This window comes from Notolepis coatsorum (assembly GCF_963971535.1).
Source record: "Notolepis coatsorum genome assembly, chromosome: 3".
Lineage (NCBI taxonomy): Eukaryota > Metazoa > Chordata > Actinopteri > Aulopiformes > Paralepididae > Notolepis > Notolepis coatsorum.
This window is the reverse complement of record NC_140167.1, coordinates 161881880-161891515: the sequence shown is the minus strand read 5'-3', so window position 1 is coordinate 161891515 and position 9636 is coordinate 161881880. Positions and strand designations below refer to the sequence as shown.

Genomic DNA, 9636 nt, shown 5'->3' with positions numbered 1-9636 from the left:
GAGGAGAAGAGAGAGAAAGAGAGGGATGAGGATAATGGAACCGACGCGGGGTTAGAAAGTGCCAGCGGACGCCCAGAGGGAGACCTCCTTGTGTCTGTGTCAAGGTTAATAACACACATTAGCATCACAGAGTGACGGGGCTGGGGAAGCAGCACGCACGCACGCACACTATATACACACACACACACACACACACACACACGCACACGCACACACACACAGACACACACACAGAGTAGTCTGGAGACACACGCCAAGGCTCCACCAGAGATAAACCAGCTGTGTGGCTCATTCACACTGAAATGGAGCGGAATGTGAGAGTTTAGGAAAACAGGATAAAAGAAAATGAATAAAAAAAAACACTCTTTCTGCGTTATCCCTGTTTGAATATGACGGCTATTAAAAGGCCTAATTGAAATACATTGAAGCCTCATTTCCATTTATGTGTTAAGCTAAAGAGGTCTGTAGTTAGTCACCCCTGGCTCTCCTTATCCTCTCTCTCCCTCTCTCTCTGTTTTAATGATCCACCTCTCTAATAAGCACCAGGTCTTCTCCAGGTCTCTGCTGATGAAATAACTCGGGGGCGAACCGCTCGCCTGTCTCCCTCTTTGCACTCAGAATATCACTCTACCGCTTCTGGCTGAGAACAAGCAGATTCCCTAGTTCATTTATAAAGCCTCTACACTACATCTACACTAGACAAGTTCAATAGTTTTACTCTAAGTAGGGATATTCTAGAGCCGGTATACGACAGTCTTGTTGAAAGAGTTATAACGTTTGATATATCAACCTGGTATGGAAACCTTGGGACAGAGAATAAGAACAAACTGGCAAGGATTGTTAACATGGGCAGTAGAGTTATAGGGAAACCACAAAAACAATCGTCTGAGTTGTATGTATTTCAGAATAGAGACAAGACTCAGCAAATGCTGTCTGATCCTTTGCATCCCCTTCATGGTGAGTTTGACAAGCTTCCATCTGGAAGGCGCTATAGAGTTCCCCTAGTCCCAAAAAACATATTTAACAAGTCCTTCATCCCACATGCCATTGCTCTGATGAATTCTTAGCTTTTCATTTGAACCACGGTACTGGTTGGGTACCTGAAGCTCTGTCTGTGTTTGTGTTGTTGTTGTTTTTCTTTTATTTATGTATTTGGCTGTTTTGGTCCAATGTCTTTAGTGCCTGTGTGGTGTTTGTACTGTGTTGTCTTGTTATCTACCTACCTACCTACCTCTCTATCTATCTATCTACCTGAGGCTGGTACGCTACAGGGGAGAGAGATAGAACACGGACTACTGTAATGGAGTCCTGTTCGGGGTACCCAGCAAAGCCCTGAACAGGCTCCAGTATGTTCAGAACTCAGCTGCCAGGGTTCTCACTCACACCAAGCCCTGGCAGCACATCACCCCCACCCTCATCCACCTCCACTGGCTTCCACTCAAGTTCCGCATCACCTTCAAGCTCCTGCTCCTCACCTACAAATCCCTCCATGTCCTCGCCCCCCGATACCTGTCTGATCTCCTCCACCAGTACACTCCATCCCGGAACCTACGATCCTCTGATCTGGGTCTCCTCTCCATCCCTCGCACCAGGTTACGGACTTTTGGGGACAGAGCCTTCAGCGTGGCGTCCCCTACCCTCTGGAACTCTCTCCCCCCCCAAATCTGCAACGCCCCAACCCTGGACACCTTCAAATCCGCTCTAAGAACACACCTCTTCACCAAGGCTTTCCCCCATCAGTTAGTTTAGATTAGATTAGGTCCATTATCCCTTACCTTCCCTCATCCCCCCCCTTCCCCCCCCCCCCTATTTTCCTTGCCCTATTTTTTGTCCTGATTGTGAAGCGACCTTGGGTTCTATGAAAGGCGCTATATAAATTTGATCTATTATTATTATTATTATTATTATTATTAACACGGAGCAGTTTTGAAACAAGCCAGAGCAGAGGTCTTGTGTTCTCCAGTTGCCATACAGGCTCACCGGCACAGGGGCAGGGAACCCCACTGAGGCGCCTCCCCCTATCAGAGCTTCCGTGCCAGACGGGTCACTATGGCAACAGGCTGCGAGTGGGCGGAGACCGTCTGACTCAGGACCAGTCCGTCCAGATGTGAAACAATAACAGCAGAGCGAGCCGACGGCAACAGCTGCTGCTTCTCGGCGTAACGGGCAAATAAATCCGCTCTGGCGGTTATTACCAGGCGTTGGCACATGCGGCCCCAAATCCCAGAAGCTGTAACTCTGAACACCATGATACCCCTCTTGATACCCTCGGCCTAGATATTGGATTCCAAGGAATTAGAATGTGTGTGTGTGTGTGTGTGCGAATGCGTTTGTTTATACATGTGCATGTTCTCATGAATGATGTCGGCCTGGGTTTCTATCAGTTCCAGGGCTCTTGAGCTACGGTGAGTCAGCATCTTTTCAGCGCTCGGTGAAACACAAACACACGTGTCCCCGCGCGTCGGCGGAGGAGGAACAGGAAGCAGAGGAGTCCAGGTGGCGTGAATACCAAACCAAGCCGCATTTCTCTGAGATTGGCCGACGCCCGTTTCTACACTGGTTAAGCTTAGGCACTCTTCGAAGTTGGTTAAGGTTAGAGTTTGTCTTAGAGCAATGGCGATAGAACGCCAGGTAGTTTGTAGGCTGTTTGGCGTGGAAATGGGCAAAGACACAGCTCGTCACGGATTGGGCAAACTCGTCAGTGGCCAATCAGAGAGCGTCAGTCAGTGCCAATCAGAGAGCGTCTCCGAGAAATGCGGCTTGGTTTGGTATACCCGCGTCCAGGTGGCTTCACCGAGCTGGAAGCTTTCCTCAAACGGAACAACACTTAGGGGAGAGCGGCGTGGTCGTCTGCAGGGAAGATTAAGGCTGAGGCCACATCGATCCGCTGCGTCTGCCCGCCTACGTTTGTTCCTAATTCATTTTCAACGAGGAGTATCCATCCGTCGGGACGGGGGTCGATGCGGTGTCACAGTCTTTCCCACCGGATTTGTGTCCGTTTCGACAAGACGGAAAAGTTTGGAGAAGGGGGCGAACCTTTGGAACTTGTACCGGACATTTACATGTAGTCATTTAGCTGAAACGCTTTTATCCAAAGCGACTTAAAAGTTCTGTACGACAAGTCAGCAGGAAGGGCACAACTCTGACATCGAAGAGTCAGTAAGTTGGTCAAACCGTGTTGAACTTGAGTGCTACAGTCTTGAGTGCATAGTAGTATAGACATATTAGCATAGTAGGTAGTAATTAGGGATGTCCCGATCGCATTTTTTTGTAGGTCTGCTAATTTCGGCACATGTCACTGTCGTGACACGGTGTAAATCAAAGGAAATGCGTTTGTTTTGGCTAATTCTTCTGCTCTGTACTGTGTGACAATAAATAAATGAATGATGATATGTAATTTAAAACCAAAACTAAGGCCTCAGTATGAGTTTAAGACGTGGACATGGTCATGTTTGTTGAATAAAATCAAACTTTAATAAAAAATGTCACTCCTGATTTTTAAAGGTTAATTGTTTTTTTGTTGTTTCTGCAAAAGGCACGATTACGTTTAGGTTCTAATTTAATAATAAACAAAACAGAAAGTAAAAGCCTCCGTCATATTTCTGTCCATTGAACGATGGATCAATGTGGCCACAGCCTAACAGGCAATTTATGGCGTGAAAAGCCCAGTGGATGTTTTTGAAGCACTAAAATGAACCGTCAGACCAGGTTTTATTACCAGTTTGTCTGCGAGCCACTCAATACCGTTATGGATGTTGACATTAATGCTCTGATCTCAGATGTTCTCCGACAGGATAATAGACGGCTATTCCTTCTAGACACAACCCTGGTATATCAAGTAGAGCAGGGGTGCCCAACCTTTTTTGAACCAAGATCTACTTTTTTTATTTACCACCTAGCCCGAGAGCTACCAGCCAAAATTGTATATTGTAAGCCGTCATTTGAGGCTTTATAAAAGCAGCATAATGAACACAAATCTGTCAGTGCCGAGTCTGACCTCATCTTAAATAACAAACAGCATTGCTTGTTGTAGTTAACAAGGAGAGGAAGAGTTGATTTAGCAAAAAAAAAAAAAGAAAAAAAAAAATTATAATCGAATTTTATTAATCAAGATCTACTTGAAATCAGCACGCGATCTACCTGTCGATCGCGATCGACTGGTTGGGCACCACTGAAGTAGAGGAATCCTTCTGTATGCAAACACCTGTGGGAAACAACATCCTCCTCCTTTAGAGACTGTAGCGTTCAATCAACATCGTCCTCCTTTAGAGACTGTAGCGTTCAATCATCATCCTCCTCCTTTAGAGACTGTAGCGTTCAATCAACATCGTCCTCCTTTAGAGACTGTAGCGTTCAATCATCATCCTCCTCCTTTAGAGACTGTAGCTTTCAATCAACATCGTCCTCCTTTGGAGACTGTAGCTTTCAATCAACATCCTCCTCCTTTGGAGACTGTAGCTTTCAATCAACATCCTCCTCCTTTGGAGACTGTAGCTTTCAATCAACATCGTCCTCCTTTGGAGACTGTAGCTTTCAATCAACATCCTCCTCCTTTAGAGACTGTAGCGTTCAATCAACATCCTCCTCCTTTAGAGACTGTAGCTTTCAATCAACATCCTCCTCCTTTAGAGACTGTAGCGTTCAATCAACATCCTCCTCCTTTAGAGACTGTAGCGTTCAATCAACATCCTCCTCCTTTAGAGACTGTAGCTTTCAATCAACATCCTCCTCCTTTAGAGACTGTAGCGTTCAATCAACATCCTCCTCCTTTAGAGACTGTAGCGTTCAATCAACATCCTCCTCCTTTAGAGACTGTAGCTTTCAATCAATATCCTCCTCCAATATAATCCTTCTACATACCTACTTATACACCTGCATATAACCCATATAACTCTGTATGGTAGCATGTACAATAATGGTGTATATAACTATATATATTTATTCTTACCGTATATATATATATATATATATATATATATATATATACACACATCTGTCTGTACATACCTGCATATAATACTTTTTACATATCTGTAGATACTATTATATCAATATCTGTATATATTAATACTACAACTCTGCACATATCTGTACATATCCCTTACCTACTCTTACTAGTTACGCTGCTAGCCAGTATGACTTACTACCATAGTTTATACCTGTATCACTGTACATATTAATACTACAAGTCTACAACTCTGTACATACATCTGATTAGCACTATTACTCAGTAATGTATATATTTTATACCCAGTTTAAATCACCCGTACATTGTATATTACTATTACACTTTACTGTTACATTTGCACTCTGGTTGGATGCCAAACTTATTTTTATTTGTACTGTACTTCATACTGTGCTGTATGATGACAATACATTTGAATCTAATCTAATAGATATCTCATAATAACTTTAAATACATGTTGGTGTCTCGTTTAAAGACTGTATAAAAAGCACCTCATCATTGATAAATGTCACTATAGTAGAGATTAATAATAACTGCAGTGGTTTCTGTCAAATTAGCTCATAGGCTTGTTTTAGAAAACCAACTGTGAGCAGCCTAATCAGATCCAGCCACTGATTAGCCTGATCACATTAACTCCAGGGTCCAATCTGTTTGAACCGCTCATCCGCTCGGCTTCACGTCTGCCGAGGACCCAGAGGAGGGGGGCGCTATAACATCAAGCGTTATGTTCTGTCCTGTAACATTTGAACAGTTCATCCGATCTGCTTCACGTTCTGCAGGTGTATTGCTTGAGAACCCAGGGGAGGGGGGGGGGGGGGGGGGGGGGGGGGGTCTGGTGTCAAATCTAGGTGCCATTTGGCCAGAGTATGGCGCTATAGTGCGTGTTTGTCCTTTGCATATCTCGAGAACAGTTTATCCGATCGACCTCACGCTATAGCTGGACTCAGTGGCTAAGAGAGGTGATGCAGCATCTTAAACTAGCTGGACTCAGTAAGAGAGGTGATGCAGCATCTTAAACTAGCTGGACTCAGTAAGAGAGGTGATGCAGCATCTTAAACTAGCTGGACTCAGTAAGAGAGGTGATGCAGCATCTTAAACTAGCTGGACTCAGTAAGAGAGGTGATGCAGCATCTTAAACTAACTGGACTCAGTAAGAGAGGTGATGTAACATCTTAAACTAGCTGGACTCAGTAAGAGAGGTGATGTAACATCTTAAACTAGCTGGACTCAGTAAGAGAGGTGATGCAGCATCTTAAACTAACTGGACTCAGTAAGAGAGGTGATGTAACATCTTAAACTAGCTGGACTCAGTAAGAGAGGTGATGCAGCATCTTAAACTAGCTGGACTCAGTAAGAGAGGTGATGTAACATCTTAAACTAGCTGGACTCAGTAAGAGAGGTGATGCAGCATCTTAAACTAGCTGGACTCAGTAAGAGAGGTGATGTAACATCTTAAACTAGCTGGACTCAGTAAGAGAGGTGATGCAGCATCTTAAACTAGCTGGACTCAGTAAGAGAGGTGATGCAGCATCTTAAACTAGCTGGACTCAGTAAGAGAGGTGATGCAGCATCTTAAACTAACTGGACTCAGTAAGAGAGGTGATGTAACATCTTAAACTAGCTGGACTCAGTAAGAGAGGTGATGTAACATCTTAAACTAGCTGGACTCAGTAAGAGAGGTGATGCAGCATCTTAAACTAGCTGGACTCAGTAAGAGAGGTGATGCAGCATCTTAAAGTAGCTGGACTCATGCGGCTAAGTGGCGCAGTGGGCAAGGCGCTCGCCACTAACGCAGGAGATGCTGGGTTCGAGCCCAGCTCTCGGCGTTGCTTCCGGCTTGGCCGGTCGTTCATACTAATACAATTGGCAGTATTAGGGGGTGGGAAAGCTGGTGGGTGGGGATCGGACGTTGTGGACAGCGACTCCTACAGGTCGGTTGGTGCGCCTGTACAGCAGAATCAGGAAGCAACAGGGGCAGCATGAGCCTCCCACGCGTTACTCCTCGCCGCTGAGAGATCACGCTGTACAGGTGAAAAGATGCGACAGCTGCCTCCTCGTGTACCGGAGGGGACACGTGATGCAAGGCTTGGTCCACATTGCAGCCGACCAGTGGGAGGCATGGTCTAACAACGTTCGAGACAGGGGAGGGTAGAATTGGATAATACGAAAATTGGGATGGGAGAAAAATAGAAAATGGGGGGAAAAAGTAGCTGGACTCAGCATCTTAACACATTGGGGACGGACCACGGAGAAATCCGTGTTTTGAATCCATGCGTTGTGGACAGAATCACGGACATATCCGTGGGAAGTTGTTATTGCTTTTATTCCATTTTAATAACCTATTCAAGGTCGCCGAGCGGCACTGCAGATTTTCCCTACTCTCTGAATTCGACAAGGTGCAATACAGGCCAGATCCTCTTAGGGGCGCTATCGCACTACTGTAGTGTGCCCTGTGGCCGAACGGATCAGTCTATTTTTTTTCTTTCAACAGAGATTTCAGTAGCAGGATTCTGGATCTGCAGCCTGTAGCTTGGATTATGTTTCGAATCGCAGATTTCACCATGCAATAAGGGGATTTATCATCAGCCAATGGACATATCGATCTACCAGATGGCGATCGATAACGGGGAAATGCTCGGAGGGATCCAACCGGCTCATGGTAAGATCTCTTTCACGTAAATTACAGCCCGATCGGGCATTTGTTTGATAGCCATCCAGGCCATCTGCCTATGTGGCTAGTTAGATGAACACGGTTATTGGTAATCAATAATAATAAACGGCGTCCCCCGCCCCCCCCCCTTTCATGCATACATGCTATGGGATTGTGCCGACCATATGCAGTTTGAGTTATTTCTGTAGCATCTGTAAAACGGAAATGCCATTGGATATAACATTAGCAGCTATTAGCTCTATATCTGTGAGGATTCGCCTGTCCCTGGACCTTTTTCCTGTGTTTTCCCTGTCTACTCTCCTCAACAGCCCCCACCCTTGCGATGATTTACTCTCCTATACTCTTCACCAGCCCCCACCCTTGGACATCCTTGATCCTCTACCTTCACGCACCTGTTGGGAGTTTGCAATCACCTCGGGAGAGGTTGCAGACTCCCCTCCAGTCCTTGTCAGGTCGTTCTGTGTTCTGGACTCTGTGTTCGTTCTGTATCTGTATCTGTGTACACTCTGTGTTCATGGAGTTCTGTACGTTACCATCCTGTACGTTACCATCACCTGCCGCGTCTCCGGCGTGAGACGACGTGCCAGCCATCACCACCTGTCGCCGTTTGCCTGGAGTGGGACACAGTCTTCGCTCTCTAATTCTCTACGGGAGGTTTTCCAGTGTTCCCACTCCAGACGTCAAGCCGGCTCGTCATCGCTCCCGATTCCACGGGAGGAAGGCGTCTCTTCGTGATCCTCGTTCCTGGGGGTGAGGCTCGTCGTTGCTCCCTAGTATTCCACGGGAGGACGGCGTGTGCCCATCCCGTTCCCCTTGGACCCAGGCTCGTCGTCGCTCCCTAGTATTCCACGGGAGGACGGCGTGTTCCCATCCCGGTCCCCTGGGACCCCCTTTGTTCTGCGCTGCCCGTCTGCAGCATCCGAAGAGGAGGAGGAGGATCTCCATGCCAGGCCCCGCTGTCGGGCCCCTGTTCCCATGCCAGGCCCCCGCCGTCGGGCCCCTGTCCCCGTGCCAGGCCTCCGCCGTCGGGCCCCTGTTCCCGTGCCAGGCCTCCGCCGTCGGGCCCCTGTCCCCGTGCCAGGCCTCCGCCGTCGGAACCCTGTCCTCATCCCTGTAAGCAGCTCTGGCCCTCGCCCTGTCCAAGGCCTTAACCCTGTTCTCTGTCCCTGTCTCCAGCCCGCCTCTCCGGGCCTCTGTCCCTGTCCCCCTCTCCAGTGCCCCTGTTCCTGGCCCTGACACTTAGCCCTGGCCCTTAGCCTTAGTCCCTTAGCCTGTTCGCCTCTTAAAGGCACAGTGCCGCATTTTCCAGATTTCCTTGACTCTAGTGTTTTTGTGTTTTCCCTTAAAGGGACTGTGCCGCTTTTTGTTCTATAATAAATATTTGCCCTGTTTTGGCTTACTCTCATACCTGTCTTGTGTTGTGCGATTGGGGTCGGTTACAAACCATAACAATATCCAGCCTTCCAGAAAATATACTAGACCAAATCCCCTATAATGCTTATATTCACGGCACTATAAAATGAGAACCTATTGATGATTTTTTTTCTTCTTTAAGCCATTTTGAAGGGATGGTTTATGGACTCAATTGACAATGAGAATGGACAGATAGCAATACTATAAAGTATAGATTTAGCTGTACTAAAAGCGCCACGTTTGTTTACATTCCCCGGTCCTCTTGACATTAATTAGACTGGCCCCGAATGTGTTAAAGTAGCTGGACTCAGTGGCTAAGAGACTTTAACGTCTTCAAGGTTGCCAAGGCGACACAAGAGGCATATTTCTAGAAGGTGCAATATGTCTAGCCTAAATATTAAACATAACTTACTTTTACTTACGCCTTTTACCCCGTTTGGGGCATAGGCCGTCAACAAGGGTTCTCCAAGCATCCCGATCCTGAGCCAACCTCTCAAGCTGGCCCCAGGTGTGTCCCATCTTCTTGGCATCATCTTCCAAGTCTCTGCGCCAGGTGTTTCGTGGTCGGCCTCTCTTTCTTTTCCAT

General features: G+C 46.7%; 1 protein-coding gene across 11 annotated transcripts in view; it reads right to left on the bottom strand.

Moving 5' to 3' along the window:
* The window catches only part of LOC311225604 (plakophilin-4-like), a 411012-nt gene that overhangs the window by 144733 nt on the left and 256643 nt on the right, over nt 1-9636 (bottom strand). The gene's annotated exons all lie outside the window — the stretch shown is intronic.